This window comes from Chelonia mydas, chromosome 3, assembly GCF_015237465.2.
Source record: "Chelonia mydas isolate rCheMyd1 chromosome 3, rCheMyd1.pri.v2, whole genome shotgun sequence".
Lineage (NCBI taxonomy): Eukaryota > Metazoa > Chordata > Testudines > Cheloniidae > Chelonia > Chelonia mydas.
In genome coordinates this window covers 5,800,412-5,824,376 of record NC_057851.1, presented here as the reverse complement: position 1 = coordinate 5,824,376, position 23,965 = coordinate 5,800,412, and the positions used below count along the sequence as shown (strand labels likewise).

Here is a 23,965-nt window from a genome sequence, read left to right as displayed (position 1 = left end):
GTCTTAGATTCTTAAGGCCTGAAGGGACCATTGTGATGGTTAGTCTGACCTCCTCCATAACACAGGGCCAGAGAACATTGCCATCAGGTCCATAACTTTTGTTTGAGGTATAGCGTATTTCTTATATAAAATCACTGCTGATAAAACTTGCAGGTGAGACACAGATGGCAAATAATGATGACAGGATAATCATATAGAGGGATCTGAATTGTTTGGTAACCTGGGCCCATTCAAACAAAATGTTTTTAATACAGTCAAAATGCAAAGTTATGTGTGTAAGAATGAGGACTGCAGGCCATACCCACAGAATGGTGGTCTGTATCCTAGAAACCAGTGACTCTCTGAAAAGACTTCATGGGTCATAGTATTTGAACATGAGCTCCTAGGGCAATGCTGTAGCACAAAGGGCTAATGAATGCTTGGATGTATATCTGGGGGAGTATTGAGGAGTAGTAGGGAGATGATTTTATGTCTATATATGGCATTGCTGAGACTGAAACTGGAATACTGTGTATAGTTCCAGTGTCCACATTTTAAAAAGGAAGTTAAAAATTGGAGAGGGAAAAGACACAACAATAATTGGAGGGCTGGAGAAAATGCCTTGTAGTGAGACTCCTAAAGTGCTTGATCTGTCTAAAAGAAGATTGAGAAGTGACTTGATTAGTATTTAAGTTCCTTCATGGGGAGACAATATTGAATGCAAAAGCGCTCTTTAATCTAGCCAAGAAAGGCATAACAAGAACTCATTCACATTAGAAATGAGGCACAAATTTTTAACAGTGGGGATGATTAACTCCTGGAACAAACTGGCTTTCTGGAAGAGATGCTTTAGTGAAACCCAAGTTATTGGACTCAGTAAAGGGGTAACTGAGTGAAATTTAATGGCCTATGATGTACAGGAGGTCAGACTATATGATCTAATGGTTCATCCTTTCTGGCCTTAAATTCTATGAATCTTTTGGAAAGTTGTTCCAGTGCTTAATTACACTCACTGTTAAAAATTAACACCTTAAACAAATTCAGACTAGAAATATCTTCTGCTTTCCATCATTGGAACCAACGATTGGTACAGTTGTCCCCATCCATTTCGGGGGAAGTGGGGGAAGGTGGGTGGGTGTGTGTGTGTGTGTGTCTATTTGAAGTCACTCTTCTGAGTTTTTCCTTTTACATAATTTTCCAGACATGCACTGTTGCCTGCCTCGTTGTCCTGTTGCTCATGTTTGAAATGGCAGGTGAAAACAGGTCATTATGATTAGCTGCTCTTGACATGTCATTTCATGAGGGCACATGTGTTAGTATTAGTCTCTTATCACCCTGCAGGTATTAATAATCATATAAATAATAAACTATTTCATTAGTGTCTAGTGTTAGTGTATAGTAACCCTGTTTTTCGAATGCTGTTGGGCATTCAACTAGATTATAATAATTGCAGTAACCCTGTTTTTTGAATGAGTTGGGCAGAGTAATAATTGCTGCATGTCCTGATCTAAGTCGTTTGGGAAATCACTGAGCATATTAAATGTGGACAACGCAGAAGTCTACAAACATTAGCAAAGATAAGAGCGTTTGCAGATGAGTAAAGTAACTAAGGGATTAAAAAAAATCACTCAGTGCAGTACTTACCCATCTATCGTCAATACCATGTACCATACATAAAGTAAATAATTCCAGTGAAAGATACAAAGATCTTATTAAACATTTTAACTAATTCATCAACAGACTAACAAATATTTAATGAGAGTTACCAAAGTGCCTGTTCAGACTTCTATAGAATTTTAAGAATGCCATTCACACACTAATAAACACGCTTGAGAGAGGAGATTTGCTGAAAGCCAGTTTGTCTACCCTATTTTAAGTATTGGATTTGGATCTAATAATTTGCTGTTTTCAGTAGTGTAACAAAATCAGCTCTAACTTACGTTCTTCTTTTTAAAATGTACCCTTTTAGAGAAGTTGCCAAAAAGAGAGAGAGAGACTAACTCAGTAAAAAGAAAAGGAGTATTTGTGGCACCTTAGAGACTAACAAATTTATTTGACCATGAGTTTTGTGAGTTACAGCTCACTTCATCAGATTCATGCAGTGGAAAATACAGTGGGGAGATTTTATATACACAGAGAACATGGGTTGTTTCATGTTCTCTGTGTATATAAAATCTCCCCACTGTATTTTCCACTGCATTGCATCCGACGAAGTGAGCTGTAGCTCACAAAAGCTCATGCTCAAATAAATTTGTTAGTCTCTAAGGTGCCACAAGTCCTCGTTTTCTTTTTGCGGATTCAGACTAACATGGCTGCTACTCTGAAACTAATTCAGTAGTATTTCTAAGAAATTACTGAATGGAACAATCATCTTGTGGTTAAGGCACTGGACTAAGACTCGGAAGATCTGGCTTCAAATCCTGGTTCTGCCACAGACTCTGTGTGACCCTGAGCAAGTCCCTCAATCTCTGTGCATCAGTTCCCCACCTGCAAAGTGGGAATAGTACTACCTTTTGTCAACTACTGAACTTCTACATTTAGGTTGTCGGCTTTTAAGGGCAGGGACAGTTTTAGTATGCATGCGTGTGCAAAGTCTAGGTAAGTGGGGCCCTTGGTCTCACTTAGGTCTTGTCTACACTGGCAATTAACAGTGCTGCAACTTTTTTGCTCAGGGGTGTGAAAAAACACCTCCTGAGCGCAGCAAGTTGCAGTGCTGTAAAGCGCCAGTGTAAACAGTGCCCCAGCGCTGGGAGCTATGCCCCTCGTTGAGGTGGGGTGTTTTGTTTGTTTGTTTGTTTGTTTTTTAGAGCGCTGGGCGAGCTCTCTTCGAGCGCTGCGCCGTGACCACACAAGGCATGTTAAAGCGCTGCCAGTGTAGACTAGCCCTTAGAGACTCTCAGTGTTACTACTAATGATACATGAGATTGAAAAGCCTGAGCAGTGAAATTGTGATTCTGGACCAAATTCTCCAGTCCTTACTTGAAAAACGGTTTGGTTTTAGTCGACGTTTTGCTCAAGTGAAAACCTCAGAATTTAGCCTTTATTTTGTAGGAAACAGCAATTTTGGGGGGTAGGGACTATATTTTAATAAGTCTCTTTAACAGTGGGTTAACCAGATTTTACTGGTTACAGTCTCCTGAAAGAGAATGTATCGGATAGTAAATACTTCACTTACCATATAACTAATCCTGTAACTAACAGTATGCCCTTCTTTTTTTTTTTTTTTTTTTTTTTTTGGTGATCACCTTTGTTTTTACAGGGTTTAACCTCAAACAGAAATAAAACTGTTACTTTATGCAATGATGTGATGGTATGCAAAGTAGAAATAAGCAAGATCCCTGCACCAATCAGTTTACTGGTTGAACTTGACATTGAGGGTCCTATAGGCACTTTATTTGGCTGTGTGAGATTTGTACAGAATGCACAAATGTGTGACTTCTAATGTACATATTTTGCTCAAGTTTTAAATTAACTCTCTGATAATTTAAACTCTGTTGTGAGCTAGTAACTTTGGCTTATTTCTTAACAGTTTATTAAACACCAGCTAATCTTACATTTGAGTTTTATCCTCATTTGTTTTTAATTTTATTTATTAGCAATCTAATACGTTGTTAACAGAAGCATTTTTGTGCTGCCAACATTACTGTTCCACAAATAATAGGTCTGGTGTACATAAAAGTTGTGAAGTATAAACTGGCCTTTGGAATTCCATAATGTTAGAGTGATGGCCATCTAATAAGATAGCAGTGTAACAGTTTCCCATCCTCAGTATTCAGAGAAAGTCCTCAGTCTGATGGGGATGATTCTTTCCCTGCAAACTCCAGGAAACTCCACCATATTTCTGGTTAATCCTTTTCTTTCTTCCCCGTAGAACTCTGACTTGATGGGTTAGCTTTTTTAATAATAGTATTTCCCATACTTTGTGGAACTAGTTAATTGATTTAGGGGAGTCATGTCTCTTCCACCTTGTGATTGTGATTCTTGCTGCAACTAACAAATGGGTAATCCGTTCCTTGTACCTCTTCTACAGTGCAGAATTTTCAGGAAAATTCAACAAAAACAACAGAGGATTATGTGACAGCTGGCAGCCCATTTCTTTAATGAAGTCCCCAACCGCTTTCCAAAATGTCCTAATTTTTGGACAAGTCCACCATATGTGAAAAAAATCTACTCATTTTGTTATACTCTCTCCAGCATTTACTCATCCCTGTAGTATAGATGTGTTTAACTTTAAGGGAGTTTGGTACCCTGGGTGGAAGATTTTAGCAGTTTGTCATCCTTTTATAATGTCCCCTGTGCAGCTTGAGTGTTCTTTCCTTACTGTTTTTTGTCCTCCTTTCTATTTGGCAAAGATTGATTATTTTTTCCTGTGTGCTTAATGGAGCAGAAGCCAGTGTTGCTGTGTTCTGTAAGCTGCCATGTTTGTGCATTAGCACTGCTGGTATCAGTGAGAGTGTTTGTAGTCCTGAGTATAAGCTTATATGTGTGTAAACAGCTGCTTCAAGGCCACTAGGCAGAGCTCCTTTTTGGTGTGTCATACAAAAATGCCAGTCATCATTTTCAGAAGTGTTTTGTGTGGAAATGTTTTGGTTATTGATTGGAAACTCTGTTAGGATAGAGTTCACCTCTGTGCAGAATCCATCGGAAGGTTTAGGCAACACTCTTGCCCCATGTACATTTAAGTGCTAGGTAGGCACTGGGCTGGTCCCCTGCACCAGTGTAAAAATCATCCTTTAGGAAATACCCTCCAGATAGTGTTTTCAGTCAGACTATTACATGTTTTATTGGATTGAACTAAATCAAGCCCAAGAAGTAAACATTTGACAGTGAAATGTACCCGGTGTGCTCCAGTTTAACAGACTAGATAATCTCAGCTTTCTTGCACTGTTAATGTCTAAGATTTAATAACACCACCTTGGACTTATTTCTGTAGCACTTTCCATCCCAGGATCTCAAAGGACTGCCTACTTCAATTAGTTTAGCCTCACAACTTCCTCATGAGGGACTGAGCTCTCCGGTCCCCGTCCCCCTCGCTTGAGCATAGAAGTTCATACTTCTCTCCTAACTATCTAGGTTCATAAATTGGTGCCAGTTATCACAGTGGAACTGGAGTGCTCCTCCCTACACACCAAGAAGTAGCTCTTCAACCCTTTATTAATATATCCCATTGTATTTAGGTTGCACGTACTTATGCTGTAATACTTATTGCATAGATTTTCTGCAGTGCCTGGGGGACCCCCTTAATTTGAGGCTCTGGCCCCATCCCCTTTCTCCAGACACAGATCCCTTAACCTGAGGAGGGTGGTGCCATGAAGCTGGCTGTTTTTCACCCCTTTTTCTGTGCAGATCCATTTGGAGGAGTGGGGTGTGTTTGGTTCGGAAAACATGATTCTCTCCCTATACTATTTTGTGCCTTACTCTTCACTTTGGTGTTTATGTCTAGCACTATTTTGCAAATGTAAAAAGAAGCAGCCAGTGGGAAAAGTTTAAGTGTCTCTTTGAGGTCACAAACTTGTGCTTAGGAGACAGTAGAGAGGAGAAATTGATAGCTGTCTGGTTAAAATTCTTCCATTATACAAACCTGGCAGTAGCAGATGTGATGGTATGCTGAACATCCTGTAGGCTTGATTGCTGACTGTCTGACACCTGGGTAAAGGAGGTGTAAAATGCTGTCATTCTGACTTGGTAGCATTTCGCACCTGTTTTGCCCAGGTGTAAATAACTGCACAAGATGCCAGTCTGTCTCTTTTGTCACAGGCTCGTTTCCACTAAACCTTCCTCCTTGCCTCTGTTACACTTCCTTCTCTTTCCTGCTGCTGCTATTTAACTCTGGGATAACAAGTGGGAAAGACCATACAAAATGAAGCTGTATCTTATTGTCACTGGGAATGGATCATTTTATTTCTTTTTAATCTTTCCCAGTGGATTCTCCTCAGCTGCAAGTTTGTAAGCCTTCTATTGCAGGGACCTTTGCTGCAGAACTCAAAGTACAGTTCATGAGCTCTCTGCAGTCTGTTTCAAGGAGAAAACCTAAAGGCAATGTAAGTAGAAATATATATTGTGGAGGCAGATCAATCTTGCTGCTGTAGAACAAAAATAATAAATGGTAAGTTGGATAAATATAGTGCTAGAAAGGTGCCTCCAGCACCCAAAATGTTTTTTATTTCAGTCCTTAGTGAGTGATCCACTGACGATGGTGTGATTTAAAAAAAAAAAAGAAATTAATTATGATTTAGAAAGACTTAGTGTTGGGGGAAGAAGTTGGGCTATATGAGAGCCCAGTTGTTTTAAATTTGTTTTTCATTGTAGTAGGCCCTTTTTAAAAAAGGCCCTAGGCCTTGAAGACTGTAAAACCCTTCAGTTGCAGTGCTTGGAAAGCATCTCTGGCCCTGAAAATATTCTGCATTGGCAAAAAGAAAAGGAGTACTTGTGGCACCTTAGAGACTAACCAAATAACGATGAAGTGAGCTGTAGCTCACGAAAGGTCATGCTCAAATAAATTGGTTAGTCTCTAAGGTGCCACAAGTACTCCTTTTCTTTTTGCGAATACAGACTAACACGGCTGTTACTCTGAAACCTGTTGTTCTGCATTGGGTAGATTGGGAGCTGGGGGCGGGGGAGGAGGATATTCAAGACCACATGCTTTTTATTGGCAACTCTTTTATGGATAGAGTAACGTGTACAGGGTGTGTGCCTTTTTATTTATTTATATTAAATCCAGGAATACAATTTTGGGGAAAAATCAGGTAGGGGATGCTCTTCTAAACTATACCAATTTGAGTGACCAAAATAACACTACTCCCTCTCCTTTGGCACATGAAGAATGAGAAAGTTGACAAAATAGATACTTAATGATCATGACTGGGCACATGAATTAAAGCCTCACTGAGATGGATGGGGGCAGTTGTCATTTCTCAGAGCTATTTTTACAGGTTCTCTTACATGAATATTTCTCCATTGGTTGTTACACTGTATTCACAAGTAGGTTTACAAACCCCCATACCTGTGAGCCTAGAGAACAAGATAGCAGCTTCAGAGAGGTGCTGATACACCATCACAACCACATATTGGGTCAATCCAATCCTCCTTAAATCTGTTTTTTGTCTTTCTCGCAGTTCAGAATTTGTGGGTGGCCTTGCAGAATAGCTTTCCATTCTGCAAACTTAACTGACTTCTATCCACTTTGATCACTTTGCTGAGGAGAGACCTTGGCAGTTCTCTTTGAATGGGACTAGATCAAAGTGCATTTAATGAACTGTTAATGCAGGTCAGCAGGGTCCACACAAACAGTTAGCCTGTGGCAGGCTAGTATGGGGTAGATTCACACATCAGCTTGCTGCGAACTGTTTGTATAGACTAGCCCTTTCCTCCTTGCTTTATTGGCCAGTGTTTAAAGGGACATAGTCAATATACTTAATTACTAATAATACCTAGCACACTACATCTTCAAAGTACTTTTCATACACTAATTAATTCTCATCATCACCAACACTCCATAATGTTGGTAAGTATCCAGCTGAGGAAGTGAAAACAGGGAGCTTAGGTGATTTGCCCTAAACCACTTAAAAATCAGTGTCAGAGCCAAGATTAACGAGGAGTCTGGTGGCACCTTAAAGACTAACAGATTTATTTGTGCATAAGCTTTCGTGGGTAAAAAACCCACTTCTTCAGATGCATGGAGTGAAAATAACCAAGATTAGTACTTGGGAATTTCTGGGTTTCAGCTCTGTGCTTGGCCTGCTAGATTTCAATCTCTTCCAAATGTATAAAGCAAATGGAATTTGTGTATTTATAATTTCTTTATTAAATGATTATTAAATTTACTAGTATGTTTATAGTTAAGATCTAATTAATGCTCTGCTCTACAAAACTGAAAATAAGGTTATCGGGTGGCATGTTGCCACAATGACAACACCAACACTGGTCTGAGTATTGCATTGACAGGCATAGATCGTGCTTTCAAAGCTGATCAGTTAAAATGAGGAACAGAGTAAATACTTTTTAAAAACCATTGTCACGAGAGAGAATGGGGGAAAATGGCATTTCTACTACCTCTTCCTACTTTAAACCCACCACTTCACTGAAACACCTGCCATAGTAGCTACTTTATCACATCTTGCACCTCTGAACTTGGATCTTATACTGTCCACTTTGCCTTGATCTCTTAGAAAAGATTAAGTGGCAAAATGGGAAGGTTGCATCATGTAGTTTGCCCTCTATAATTAATCTAATTTAAGTAGACTTGTTCACATTGCTTCAGCCTCAACTTGTTCTTAAATTAACCTTTAAGATTATAGGTTACCGAGATTGGTCATGTAACAAGAAGTGGCTTCAGTAGGATCTAGAAAAATTTGAGAACTGGGTTGAACCATGTATTTTTACTATTAATTTTGAAGAATCATAGAATATCAGGGTTGGAAGGGACCTCAGGAGGTCATCTAGTCCAACCCCCTGCTCAAAGCAGGACCGATCCCCAATTAAATCATCCCAGCAAGGGCTTTGTCAAGCCTGACCTTAAAAACTTCTAAGGAAGGAGATTCCACCACCTCCCTAGGTAACGCATTCCAGTGTTTCACCACCCTCCTAGTGAAAAAGTTTTTCCTAATATCCAACCTAAACCTCCCCCACTGCAACTTGAGACCATTACTCCTTGTCCTGTCATCCGCTACCACTGAGAATAGTCTAGATCCATTCTCTTTGGAACCACCTTTCAGGTATTTGAAAGCAGCTATCAAATCTCCCCTCATTCTTCTCTTCTGTAGACTAAACAATCCCAGTTCCCTCAGCCTCTCCTCGTAAGTCATGTGTTCCAGTCCCCTAATCATTTTTTTTGCCCTCCTCTGGACTCTCCAATTTTTACACATCCTTCTTGTAGTGTGGGGCCCAAAACTGGACACAGTACTGGACACATGAGGTCTCACCAATGCCGAATAGAGGGGAACGATCACGTCCCTCGATCTGCTGTTCAGCTGCATATATTAGGTCAGTTGATGGTGCTACCCAGTGACATTAGCTGAGGTTCCGACCCTCTTGTGTATTTGCAGGTTTGGTAAAAGTTAGAGAAATTTAAAAATCCTCTGTCTGAAGACTTTGTACTTTCCATTGTTACATACAAGCCCTAAGATTATTAACTAACAGAGAATAGAGGAAAATATTGTTCTCTAGTTGTTTCCAGTTTATATTGTGTGTTTGGTAGCACTTTGGTCCAGATTTTTAAAGGTATTTAGGTGCCTACGATGCAGATTGGCACCTAATGGGATTTTCAACAGTGCCTACGTGCCTCTGAAATTAATGGGAGTTAAGTGCCTTTGAAAATCTCCCTAGGCACCTATCTGCGTCTTTGGGCTCATTTTCACTGCATTGTTAGCTTTTTTTACCCCTAACCCGACTCTTGTCCCCACACACACTCAAACTCAAACCAGCTGGCCTGTTTGGGGATGGGTTGAAGCTCCAGCTAGTAATCCAGAAGCCAAACTCATTGACCACTTAATCTAATCACTCTGCTAAGTAAATCACTAGCTCTAGTATTTCACAGTGTGCTCACTCTCACTACTTGCTTACTCCAGCTCTTGCAGTGAAGAGAAGCCCTTTAGATGCCTAAATAACTTTAAAAATCTGACCTTTTGTCTATAGTCAGTTTCACTGTTTTCCCCTTATAGTCGTTCATTAATAATTTTCCTATGTTTGTATGGGTCTTTCACACAGCAACAGTGAAGGGATAAAAACATTTTGGGAACCAAAAATCAAACATTGTAAAGCCACAGAAACTGGCAGTGGGGACTCTGGGGAGGTATAACACCTGAAACTACTTTAAACTTAATTGCTTTAAAACATTGACTACATTTCAAGTTGAGTGTCTCTTTAAGATCACTCTCCTGTAATGCGAGTTATATTTTGAATTACAGCTCTGTCATTAAAGTAAATGGAAAAACTAGCTTGGCTTGAATTTGGATTTGTATAGGACTTGGGTCAGTTTCTTCTTTCCGCTTGAAGTGGAAACCAGGCACAAAGCAATAGTGCGTTTCAATGTGTTCCTCAGAGCAGTGCGAGGATACTTACTGTGTTTTCATGTAGTCTTGCAAAATGTTTCCCGTATCTGAAAGAAAGTGTTTTATTAAATAATTTATAGGCTTGGATAGGTTTTGAAAGCTAAAATGAATGTAATACTGAGTAATCTCTTTTGCAGAGTACGTATCTGAGGAGGTATCTTTATTAGGAAGTAATTTGAAAGCTTTGGCTCTCATTTCTGGGATGCCCTTGTACAATCATCTCTAACTAGATTTTGAAGTCGAAAGTTGTATTGCACAAAACTTAAAGTGAAACTTGGCTTGTCCAGCATATCTTTACCCAAACTAACTCTTAGCTAGTAATTATTATAGGAATGTTAGGAATGGAAAGTTGACAAAAGGTGAAGCTGATTATATGCAAACATGCCGGACTTATTGATCTAATATCCTGTACTGCATTACATGTGTTCCAAGATGCCCATGTAACATATTAAAGTATTACAAATAGTGACAAGCCTCTGTATAAACAGGGCATTAACAACCTAACACATAAATATTTTGTATGTGTCACTTGCTGAGCTGAAAGTGCTTTAGAAAGAGGGGATAAGTGCCATTATTCACATCTGTGAGGTAGGGCAATGAGGCACAGACACAAGGCCACTGTTTTCAAGAGTGGCCACTAAATTTGGGTGTCCAATTGGGATACTGCAGGTTTGCTTTTCAGAAGTGCTAAGCAGCTGCAGCTCCCATTGAAGACATTTAGAGTTGTGGGAAATCAGGCTCGAGGGGTCACAAGTTGAGCATCACAAGTGAGTCGCACAATAATGTAGAGCTGGGAATAGAACAAAATTCTCCTGAAACTTTTTTCTAGTGCCCTGTCCATTGGTCCATATTGCCTCCCAGGGCAGTGACTGATCTAGTGCTTCTCCATTGCTTCAGCAATAGCATTTCTGCTGAGTAATAATAATTACACTTGTCTATTGGCAACAAACTATCATTCATATTACATTAGGCAGGCAGTAAGTGCTTCCTTCCTGCCAAGATCCATACTCATTCTTTGAAGCATCTTGTATATGTCCCTCATAAGAGTTAGATATTCCAGCACCCAGTAGGTAGGCATTTGAAATCAGGAAATGGTGTAATTGTGAAGCATGACATTTTGATTTTTCTCCAGTGCCACTAATCCATTTTTCAGATGATGGCAGTATATCCTCATACACTCCCAGATAAACTTCAGGGATTTGTATGTGCGTTGGAGGAGGGGGCAGGGGAGGTGGGCCTGGTTCCTTCAAATGGATCATTAGGAGAAAGTAGATTTTCTCTGAGGGGAGCTCTTTTAGGTGAGAAATACTATTTAATCTGTAGTAACCGTTCAAGGTTCTAGAAAGAATGTGACTTGCCCATCCAACACCTCTGTGCATTGTTTCTTTTTAAAGGGTGGTGTTGACTCTTTTGGCACAATTTGTTTTGAACCCTCCAAATGCTAGCTCACAATAGCCCTAAGACTACAAGTACCTCAACGGTGGCTGAGGTCAGGAGATGAGACTAACATGGTGCTGATCCAGGCTGAGAGTGTTTCCTTCCATGCTTCTTAAGCGCCAAACTCCTCTTCCTGTTAGTGATCTCAGTCTCACGCAGTGCTGCCTTTCATTAACTCAGGGTCTAAGGAAATGGAAGCAGGATCTCCCTTTCCTTCTTGCCCACTGTTCCTGTTTGGAGAAAATAGTCTGCTGAGGAAGAGGAATGTGATGGACTTATCCTCTCCAAAAATGTAGAGATCAGGCTGTTCAGGAGAAATAACTTATCCTCTCTAATCGGCTAAGTTTCCAACATACTTAATTTGAAAGATTTCATTCCCGAAATATTGGAGGAAGAACCTTTCTAGGAACTGATCTGCGTGGAGATTCTCTGGTTAAATAATGGCCTCCCCAGACAGAAAACCCCAGTCCCTAGTAATTTCTCAGATGCTTTATGCTCTTAACAAAGAGTCATGTACTTTTTTTGGGGTGTGGGAGGGCACTTTTGAACCAATCTCCTTCTGCAAAGATCCAGCTGAGTGAAAAACAGCGTATACCCTTAACCAACGAACATCCTTCACTTTTAAAGCACAAACTGGCAGTCAGAAAATTTGTGAAAACTTAGGAAATAGAACCTCTCTTTTTCAGCTGTGGGAGAAGTACTTCTCTGTGCATAACTTCTCCATCTATAATACCTACAACAGTGGGATAAAATTGTGAAGTTTAACATTCATGGAATACTTTGAGGAGGTCTGATGGCCAGTACTATAAAACATGCAAAATATCATAATAATAAACTAATTTTTGGGACCATCATTTCTAGGAATAACATGGCCAAAATAGCAGGTGATAAATTACGTCTTTGATCATTTTGGTTACCTTTTAGACCCTTAGCAGAAACAGACAGTAGGATGATTATTTTATTTAAAAAGAAAAGGAGTACTTGTGGCACCTTAGAGATTAAGTTAGTCTCTAAGGTGCCACAAGTACTCCTTTTCTTTTTGCGAATACAGATTAACACGGCTGATACTCTGAGACCTATTTTATGTAAGCATTTTTTTTTTTTTAAGAAGGTTATGTTCTGTAAAGCAGCAGTGTTGATCTTCAAAACGTAACTGTTACATATTAGCCAGTACACTCTTTTCTTTCTCAGAAACCAAGAATCCACCCACCCATCATAAAAAATCCAAAGGATCTGTCTGATACAATAAGGCTTTCTGGCCAGCTGCCTTGATTTACTTACATAGAGTCCAACCTTTCAGAAAATACAGTAGGCTGTCTATTTTCACAGTCTTCCAAGAACAATATGGAGTCCAAATTGCATATAGTTAGCGAGAGCTTGAAATGTGTCCCTTTGTATTGTTTTGGCTCCTGGTTGTATGGCCTAAGCCTGCTCTGCTAGTGGATTTCCTGTTTCTCATTCTCAAAGGTGAACAGCTGCCAGATGGAAATTAAAATTAAGGTAGGCCCAGTCTTCTATGCAGAATCCCTCACTAACTGGGCTTTTGGAAAGAGGGAGAGTGCGCAACATTCAATTGAGAAACAAACCACAGCTGATCTCCCGAAAATTATTCCTTCCCAGCCCATGTTCGCACCTCGTGAAATCCTCCTGCTTTTTTCTACTTCACTGACAATATCTTACAATATAATATAGAAAATACTACATATCTCACTGCAACCCATGGCATTTGGGATGTCTCCGAATAATGCAATCTGGGATACTGTCACCGGGTGTACAGGGAATACTAGTGGAAATTCATTGTCAGGTGGGGGAGGTTAGTGAAGGAAAACATTGAAAGTGATTTCTGACCTGAACCTCTGTCCCCCAGCCCACTTAGTGGGAGTATTCAACACAGAAACCTGTGCACACAACAACTTTAATTTTTGCACAGCAGCCTGCCTCTTAAAGTGCGGCTAAATTGTTGTCAGCACAGGCTCTTGATCTGTTAGAGTATAAGCTAGACTTTGTATCCTCTAAAAAGTTTTCCTTATGGGGGTAGAAGAAAGGTTTGCAAATTTTAGCAAGTCAGCTTGACCTACTTATTTATCCTATCCAGAATTCACAGGTTTCTGAGGCAAGTGCTTCACATTTTCCACTTGCAAAGGCTCCTTGTATGGTATTTTAAAAACAGGTTCAATATTTAAGCTAGCAGACATTCTTGTAGTGTGTATTTCTACCAAGATTGCTCACCATGGCTTTGCTGAAGTGAATTCTCTCCACTGAGAACCTGGTGAGATTTTCAAAGGTGCGGAGCATTGACCAAAATCTGTTCCCATTAAATTTCTCTCCCATTGGCTTTCAGTGGAAGCAGAGTTAGGTCAATGTTGAGTGTTTAGGAAAATCCTACTCCCTTCCTCCAAGCAATTAACGTTTAGATCTGGGGCCTGCTAGCGTGAAGGGTGCAGCTGAGCTCAGATGTTGAGGGAGTGCGTGGGGGAGAGGGGGCCAGGACTCCCACCGTATTATGCTATGCTGCCCTTGCCAGACTTTGCATTGCATGTAATATGTGTAATTGGCGTATTGTCTCATGTTCAGCTTGGGTTAGAACGAAAAGGACTTGGGAGGCAAAGCCAAACAATTTTGTTTGATAAGAACTAAGAGTATCATGACTTGGGCTCCTAGGCACTACAGTAATATAAAAAATGATGATACTAAAAGTGAAGAAAAAGAGGTCATGGGCAGGTGATATGCAGCTCCTTTGAGTTCATTCCTAATTCAGCCTAATAAATGTGTTTTGACAGCCCATTTCACAGCAGTGAAAGTGGAACCCCATTGCAGAAGACTTGGTCTTGTGATAATAGTAAATCAAGATTTCAAAGTAGCTGGGCCTTAGAGTGCATGCAGTGCTGGGGAATTGTGCCAGATTGACAACTCTGGAGACTGAAGTTGTTTAGCCACAGACAGATATAGAATAGGCTATGGTAGTTCTAGATTCGCTGCTCTATCCCAATGGGACTGAGAGGAGGGAGAAGTGAGGTAGCCTACCAGTAACAGTCACTGGCCATACCCACATTCCCAGTGTTCCTCATTGTGTTTCATTTCCAGCCCATATTCTCCACTACCACAGCCCCCTGGACTGCTAGTAAACCTTCTGGGAAGGAAGGAGGGTGATGGTGGATCTTTCCTCCTCCCTTATAAGCAAAGGTGCCCAGGTATCACCTACTCATAATTCCACATGAGGGGGAACCTGGTGACTCTCACCTCTTGCTCTGCACAAACCTTGAAAGCGTGAGCAGGGAGCTTCTTGCCTTCACAGCTGGTGTGAGGGAATATTGTGAGCCTTGCTCTTGCATATGTACAGCTCAGAGACTGGGGAAGAAGTGCCAGCATGATGTAATGTTGTATAGTGATCCACACAGAGACCACACCCTCTCTAGAAGAAGATTGGTCTGTGGATGAGAAGGTAGTTCAGTCTCCTGCCATTCATGCTGTGCTTCTGTGATGAAGGTTCTTTCTCCCCTAGTAGCAGGACTGAGATGAGCAACTCATTTAGAAATATAGGACTGGAAGGGACCTCCTGGGTTACTGAGTCCAGTCCCCTATTATCACAAGCAGTCCATCATAAAATCATCTTCATAAATATATCAAGATCCGTCTTAAAACTACTTAAGTTGTTTGCTTCCACTACTCCTATGTGAAGGCTGTTCCAGAACTTCACTCCTTTGATAGCTAGAAGCTTCTAATTTTTAGCCTAAATTTATTCATGGCCAGTTTATACCTATTTAAGCCATTGGAATGGTAGTTAATTTTGATCACTACAGTTCTTGGTCTTGTTCCGCCAGTGACCTGGAAAGGAAAGGCTATATGTACCACTGCCGTGACCACTGGACAACAAACCCTTTTCAATCATTTATTAGAACAAAGACACATCCCACTGTATTCTACTGACTGTAACTGAGATGTGTAGCTCATGTCTGAGCATCTGTTTATGGAGCTTGTTTTCCCTCTAATGGACAGTGGAACAAATACTAAGAACATGTTTCATTAAAGGACAGTTTTGGTGAAATCCAGCCTGTTCTTGTTTCTGCCCTAATATTTTTTGCTAGATTTGTTTTTTGGATAGCACATGAATTCCTATTTGTGTTGTGTAAGCCATGGGGAATTCCCACAATGTCTAATGCTTTTGATATACTTTGAGGAACTGGTTTCAGAGTGATAGCCATGTTAGTCTGTATCAGCAAAAACAACGAGGAGTCAGTGGGTTTTAGCCCATGAAAGCTTATGCCCAAATCAATTTGTTAGACTTTAAGGTGCCACAAGGACTCCTCGTTGTTTTTGAGGAACTGATAACTTATGCTGTGATTTCACAATTCTCTGCTCAGTGCTGAGTGTTTAAAGTTTACTTCAGGATCTAGCTTCTCTCTTGAACTCTATTTTTGGGGCCTCTTCAGTGTTAACACCCACTAAATAATTATTAAAACATTAAAGGCCTGATTTCGCCATCCTAACACATGTTGAGTAGCACTTTACTCCATGATGAGCTCTGTTGATTTCACTGGGGCCACTCACAGAATAAGGCACTTCTCTATGTGAGCAAGGGTTTCAAATGGGACTATGTTAACGTAAACATGGGTACCTTTTAGAGTGTGCCAGCAGGGTCTGTGTGCAATGCAGAGTGCGCAGTGCATTAGAGCGCTTGACAAATCACCTTCTGAAGTGCCTTTAATTTCTCTCTGCATTTGTTTCCTATCTCATCTTTTGTCTGTCTTGTCTATTTAGATAAACTCTTCTATGAAGAGATTCTCTTACTGTGTATTTGTATGCTGTCTAGCACAATGTGGACATATAGGTGTTATTGAAGTACAAATAACGGTACCACAACTCAGAATCCTACATCCTGAGGATTAAAAAAAAAAAGTCTGAAATCTCAAAAAATTAAAAACAGGAATCCACTTCTGTAAGAATTGCATTTGAAACTTTATATTCTCTCCTTCCCCCTCCCCTGTATTCCCTGAACAACTACAATTAGGATTGCTTTGATTTGAGTCTTTATGAATCATATCTACCTAAGTTGCTTTTTTTTCATTCCGCATCCTATCAGTCCACCATTCAGGGAGCAAAAAAAGCCATGAAGTTTCTCCTCCAGAATCTTAGCTGACAGACCCGTCTCTCCAAGAATTGTCAGTTTCACAAACAATTTAAACTGAAAATGCCAGGAAAGGATCCCTTTAGTATATGTCAGTTGCTTTCAGGTTTAACAACCAACAAACTTCTAAGGAAGCCCAGGAACCACGTTAAAAACCCAAATGCCAAATCAAAGTCTTGAGAGAATTGGAGATAAAAAATGTTTGTGATCCTAAACTAAACATAGCCCAGCCTGTCAAATACCCAAGGAATCTCCTTATTGTGAGCATTACCCAGACCAATGTGTTTCCAACTAGAGAAAGCTGTACATTGTAAAATAAAATGGCATTTTGACTGGATGGTAGAGAGATGGGAATTTGAAGAGTTCTAATAAGGTGATTTTTTTTCCTTTCATGGGATACGTTTAAAGCTGCAGTAACTTGTTAAACTGTGATTCCACAGTTGTGATTTGTTAAACTGACAGATTCCACACTTAAAGAGGTAGGTCTTAATAGTAGCATCCTGGTAATATTTAAATTACCAGGTATTGGTGCTTAGATAGTGGTGCACGGTGATAGGTGCCTTACAAATACCAAAAATAGAGATTGAACTGGATAAATCTACAACTGCTGCACCTTCCCTTGCTTTTCTTTTTTCCCCCCATTGCCTGGCACGGTTCAGTGGCTTGCCAGTGTGTTTAGTCAATGAAAGTTAATAGCAACATGTGTTATTTTCTAGTGCCAATTATTAGATCAGCAGATGCTCTGGGGAGTATTTATTAGAGCTGTCACATTAGTAATCCCAAGGTGTAATTATACTTGCAGATTTCTCATGCTTTAGTGGTGTTGACAAGGTGGTCCAGGTGTTTAGATTGGGGAAGAGGAAGAGATTAGGTATTTTGCACTGTCACCCTCTATTCAGTTGTGATTAAGAATGAGATGTTATCTAACACTCAAGTATTTTAGTGGACTTTAATTGAAATGGAACTGAAAACGAAGATAGGTAAATATGTATTCTGCTGTTTATCTAAGTCCCCTCTTCCTGTTGTAAATATTTGACATGACCCTTCACCCAGTAGGGTTTTTAGCTGTTTTTTAAAGTGTTTCTTTAATTGCTCTCTACTTAGAGATCATTAAAATGTTAGGTAATCACATCCTGAATTCCATGTTGAATAGGACTGCTTGTAAATAGGCTGCAACCCTAATTATTTCTCTTGGAAAGAGTTCAGGTGAGTATGCCTCAGACTTAACTAGCCATGGTGAATGGGAACTGAGTAATAATTCTCCAGTGCGAGAACTAGGGTCAGCTTTGGTTTAGGAGCGTTCCCTCTGAGCTACTGTCTGAGGTTTAAACATAGGCTTTACTAATGCAACATAAATATTATGTAACAAGTTAATGAGTAACTAACTTGAGTGAATGATTATATCAGACTGTCTCTAAGTGGTTAAGACTGTTGCTTCAAACCAGTTGGGATTAGGAAAGGTCAGATGTTGTGGATAGAGCCTTATGTGTATTATTATGGTTTTATCATATGGCACGTGATTTTAAATTCAGTAAATAATAAAAATATTACTAAGGCCACATATTAATGTCCTTATTTTTCTCTGAAAGAAAATTCTAATTCATTTGAAGCATCTAGCATCTCTCATTACCTGATTAGTTGATCACCAGTGGACAGCTGAAATATTCTTGTTCTCACAGAAATAAAATATTTAATAAGCTCTGAAATATATTTTTAAATACTTTGATAGATACCAAAAGCATCATTTTAAATATTAACTCTCAAAATCTCTTTGGTTTGTAAGTCCGTAGAAGGGCATATGATTGTTATGAAGAGAAATTGTCTTTTTGTTTCTCTTGGACATAAATTAACTGTCTTATTTAAACATAATTACAATGAAGTGCCAAACTATGTACGGCCCAGAGCAAAAACGGCATCCTGTGGCATCCTTGAAAAACTCCATATTTATTTTTTTAAAACATGTCTGGAATAAATAGGTGCTTATGGAAGTCCTGAACTAATAGTATTAACTAGGACATGGCATGACATACGTTTAGATAAGATTTCCTGCTCTGTCAGTGCACCTCCATCGTGACATGCAGAGCCTCCTGGTCAGAGACTGTGCTTGTTTCTGTGGTGGTTTATTTGTGACGTGGATAAGCTCCTACTAGAGAGAGGGAAGAGAATGCTGTTCACTTTCATTTGTGATCTAAGCAGAATTTGTAGTCGCTTTAAAAAATGAAAGACGATTGCACTATTAAACCACTGACCCTGAACTTCTCTCCTGCTAGTGAAGGAAGAGTTGATCAGGTTGCGTGCTGTAGCCTCTTGTTAAACTCAGCCATTTTAGTAAACTTAAAATGTTTCTGTGCATTGATCCAGCAACTTCATGCACAATATTTTCATCCATGTGTTCAAATGTGAACTCTAGAGCTCATTGTTTTGACCTTTTTTTTTTTTTTTTTTTTTAAAACCTGTCTGGTAGTGATACCTTAAGTTTTTGAAACACAACTAATAAAAAACCCACAACAAATTCACTTTTTGCAATTCATATGACGATCTTACATTTTTCATTTTTCATTCAGCATGGACACTGAAAATGGACTAGTTAGTTTCACTTTCTGGCTTTCATGCACGAGCACAATGCTGTAATGTTTGGGTTGGAAAAAAGTGCAGGGGAATGTTTGTATTTAAATAAACTATTTTCATTAGAATAAAAAAGGGAAAATTTGTAATGACAAATTGTAAAAATCTTGTTTTTAATCAAACATAAAAGTTAGTCCTAAATTGATCTGACGGTCTCCACTTAATAGTTCAAAATGTCTAATGAAGTCAATGAAAAAAAATTTTGTGTGTAAAAAGATGTTCACCTGTACTTTGTCTATGCTTATGAACCAATTTGATCAACACAGATACAATGTGATTTCCTCACCCACATCCCCAGAGTTTTCTTTAGTTTTTAATAACTTTTCCTGTTTAAGTAAATACAGTATTTTGATATGGCTTGAAGTATTGCTTGGGTTAAATTAATCAGAGGGGGTTTGATCTGGGGAAATCCTCTAGAGATCAGATGGTGTAATTCTTACAACACTTGGCTAGGAAGCAAACAGTGTCTTTTTGCTTAATTAGATTCAAGGAAGGTGCATGCAGCCATACAAATGTTCCTAGACAAGAGGAGAGAGGATTAAAGTGCATAAAGAAAATATACGAGTCAAGATTGCAGATTGTGAGGAATTCTTCAAAAGAAAAGAAAAGAAAAACTGTAGCAACGCTTGCTCCATGTGGAATATGTTAAACATATGAGATTAGATTAAATCAAAGCAAGACAAACCATAATAATATGGAGGTAAACCTCCTTTACTGTCCCCAAAATAAAATTTAATATCCAAAGGCTTTAAACAAAGGTAACAAAAGTTGCAGTGGAAAAGGCAAGTAGCAAGAGGAGAGCAAATATAAAATCAAAAGTAAAATAAAGGAAATGCATTTAAACAAACAAAACTTGTCGACGCAGTTCAGAGTGTAGGTTAAGGAAAACAAGAGTCATAAAAGAAAAGTGAGGACAGTGGGGAAATAGAAGAAACAGTGACACAATAAGGGGAAAACTAAAAATAGGAGCCTTAAAAATGTGGGTGAGTAAGAGGGGAATGGAAGTCTTGCTAATGCGATGGAGGCCCCAGTGGAGCTGATGAATAATGGGTCACCTGTGCAGATTAGACTGTAGCCTGAAATTGATATATACTGTTTCTAAAGAGTTTAAAATTAGCTAAATTAAAATTACATTCTTATCCTTCTTGTATCTTTTATTTCATGCAAAGGTGACAAAAGTTGAGAGGAACCCAGTTAGAAGACAAAGTAACCTTTAGCATGTACATGAATATACTCTGGTGTCCACCTGTGAACACGACATGAGGTAACCTTGTATTTCTCTAAGTATCCATTTTACTGGCCATTCACAAATATACAAAGGGAGAGAGAGAGATTAAAACAGAACAGTACTGGAGAAAAAAAAATACCTGCTCTCATCTTTCAAACAAAGAATCAGCTGCTGGAGTCCCAGCAATGCTCCTTCTTGGGCTGCTGTTGCAGTCCCAATAAGTAGGAGGAAAAGTTGCCTGTATCTCCACTGGGTTGTCTTTGATGCTTAGGTCCCAGCATGCAATGCTGCTGCTTGACTCAACCATCAGACTAACCAGTGGAAATATGTATGTCCTGTCCCCTAGTTATTGGGAGTGCTGCAGCAGATCAAGACAGAACATTGGTACATGTAGTTTCTCCAGATTGCACCTTCATATGAAAAATGAAGATGGCAGCAGGACACTTTAAAGCACCCTGGGCTGCACTTTGGGTTGTCCCTGTCCTCATGCTAATTAGCAGTCTTTTCCTGTCCCTGCTCAGTAGTCACTGTTGGCAAAATGGCATTATGTTCAGCTCCTGAGTCCTTTGTTTCCATTCAGAAAATGAGCTTGGTGACTGCAGAAGACCCCTGTGGTCAAGTAATTTTTTAACATGCTGTATGTGGTCCTGCTTCAGTGTGGGGGCTGGGCTCTTGAGGTCCCTTCCAGCCCTCCGTTTCTATGATACATAGCTTTATATAAAGGATTTGGTTTCCCTTTCTTCCATCTCCCTCTTCTCTCCAGTTAAATCCACTGAGTGAACTTCAGGAAGTGCCAAGAATAGCATGGCCCAGCTCACTCCTTCTCTGACAGAAAATGCAAGAGCAACTCTCTAAACATCCACTTGCTTGCAAGTCATGTTTACTCTTGAATATTGATGCCCTGTTTACACTTCAATGTCAGGAACAACAGGCAGCTCAGACCAGTGCACCACCAGTCCACTGATTTTGATAGAAGATGTTAATCTATTGGAGTGCAGTGTCTGTCCATCTGTCTTTCTATGGTCCACAGATCCTTTTATGCTGGCTCTGCAACCTGTACTCAACTGAAGGAGGTAAAAGCTGTTCTCAGAGGAGTGCTCCACATAATTGAAAACTATAGTGTGCCTTTGCTTTTTTTCTTGCACCTTTTGGACTTCACATCTCAGCTGCTGCTTGCTCTTCTTTCTTTGGATTTGGATTTAGCATTGCCTGTTAACCTCATTGAAAGCTTTTAACCTAAGCTGTGAGTGGCACATGTTTTCACAGGAATATTTTTATCCTTACAAGCTGAATCTCATTCTCACCAATAAGTGAATGGGGACATGAAACTGCAGTCTCTGCAGAATATTGTCTAATATCACTGGTTCTCATAGTTGAAAGGCTTTTTAAAAATTTAAAAGCAGCTTGATTATTTTTAATTCCCTTACTGGTTGATAGGGTACTAGATATTTACACTGTCATGTCATATGCTCATTAGTTATCCAGCATTTAGAGATATTGATTATAGAGTAAAGTGTGCAATTTGTTGCATAATTATCCACTGTAATTTTAGTTTTTGCATGAATAAACTGTTTAATTAGAACACAAACTTTTAATATTTCAGGATGTACCAACAGAAATATAATTCATTATATGTCTTGCCTGTGTAGGAATCCTGCAGTTATTCTGTAAGGACACCTAACTACATTTAATCAAACATTGGCTAAAGCCAGCTGTTCAGAACATAGTTTTGGCACAAAGTAAGTAACAATTTAACAATTACTGAGTGCTGCTGAAAATAGTCTTGCAGTAGAGTGGGCTGTCTGCTGTGCATTTCAATGGCACACAAGACCCCTCGCCGGGCTGTTTTTTTATTAAAGAAAATGTTGCTTAACAAAATAATGTAAACTAAATGATGCATCTGTTTAAACAGATTTAGTTTCTATAGGTCTTCGAGCCTGTGTTTAATGAATTAATCAACCAGTTTTGTGTGTGTGTTGCGGTATGTGAGCTTTCAATGGGAGAAGGGTGCGTTGATGAGTAATGAAAGGTTTGTTTCCAGTACCGTACATAGCATGCTATAACAGCATGCAGCAAATAGTCTTCCCCCACGCACCCCAGTTTGCAATGTTAGGGGTACCCTTGAAAACCCTTTCACCACCTCTTTTTTCCCCCCTGACCCACCCATTCCCACCCTATCTGTACTGCAGCCAGAAGGAACAGTTTGACTTTTACTACACGCTATTTTTTCCAGGAAGCTGAGTTTACATTTTAAAGTTTTTGCTTATCAAGTGCAATTCTGACAACTTCCTTGTACTGGAGCGGTTTCAGAACTGCATGGGGGGAAGAAGTGTGAGGCTTCTCTTAGACTTCCCACACGCCCACTCCCCCTTCTTTGTCTTGGGACCAGATTCCATTGACCTCAAAGGGAATGTCACACATCATAGGGAAATGGAGAGGGAATTGAACCTTGGGAAGCAAAACCCATTCATGCTGTCATCTTGTTCTGGCTGAGGGTGGCTGCCTCGGACTTTGCATTATTCCTAGATCAGTTGTTGCAAAAGTTGTTGTGTTTTTTCCCCTCCACTACCAGAAAAAGGGAGGGAAGCTGCCTCACAAAATGTTCCTTGCAGTGTCTACTGGCGGGTCAAAATAAATCCTTCAGATTCCAATCAGTTTGTCACCTATATGTTTCTAGAACCTAAATATGGCAGGTTGCAGAATGTCAGCTTTTTGGCAGCCTTAGAAAGCTGTCAATCAGATATTAAATTGGGCATAGACGTATTCTCCGTCCTCAGAAGTGAAATCTCATTCTAAAAGCACGCACTGAAGTGCTGTCAATAGCTGCACAATCTTTTTAGCTTCCACGTTGTAGTCTTAATCATACACGTCTTAACTGCAAAACCATTGGGTTTTGTGTCTAAAAAAGAATTGGAATAAAAATGCTACCATGGAACCGTGACATCTGGGGTCATTGATGCGGTTGTAGCAAATTCGATCACCGACCAGCAAGTTATGAGTTAAAGAGACTGAAGGTGTGACTAGTTCTTACACTCATGGTCAAAGATATGGGTGCCCAAATGCAATAATTCCCAAGGACATAATGGTAACTTGGAAAGTGTCCAAAGGCTGCTTTTAATGTGTATATAAACTTACATAATCTTGGAAGGGAAGCAAACACACAAGCATGTTTACTTGAACTCATTTTTCCCAGTTTGGAGGAATATAAATTGCTTCCTAATTGAATTCCCTAGAAATGATCTCCATCTCCGTAAGATTAAATTGCTTGTTTTTGTCTTCAAGTGTATCACTGCACCCTAGCTGCTTATCCCTTTTGCCTCTTTCCTTCTCTCACCCCAATGCTGCTGGCCATGATCCCCTCCCCACCTGCCCTCTATTTGTGCACTTCCCCCACAAGCATCTGTCTCTTTTTCATGTTTCCTCCCACACATGGAACACCCTCTCAACTGTTCCAATCTGCCAAGCCTTCACCCTCTCATTTAGATCCCTACATGCCCACGAGAAGTGAATTTATAATTTATT

The 23,965-nt window shown here is 39.7% G+C and overlaps 1 protein-coding gene across 20 annotated transcripts in view; it reads left to right on the top strand.

The window, feature by feature from the left end:
* NCOA1 (nuclear receptor coactivator 1) overlaps positions 1 to 23,965 on the top strand; it is a 353,482-nt gene that overhangs the window by 108,706 nt on the left and 220,811 nt on the right. For 2 of the 20 annotated variants that reach the window (XM_037893798.2, XM_037893796.2), the window contains exons 3-5: positions 20,385 to 20,479; positions 21,366 to 21,516; positions 22,093 to 22,182. The exons of 13 other annotated variants lie outside the window; for them this stretch is intronic. The gene's annotated coding sequence lies outside the window, so the exon portion shown is untranslated. The remainder of the gene's footprint in view (positions 1 to 20,384; positions 20,480 to 21,365; positions 21,517 to 22,092; positions 22,183 to 23,965) is intronic. 5 more of the 20 variants (XM_037893799.2, XM_037893797.2, XM_037893802.2 and 2 more) reach the window with 3 other exon arrangements.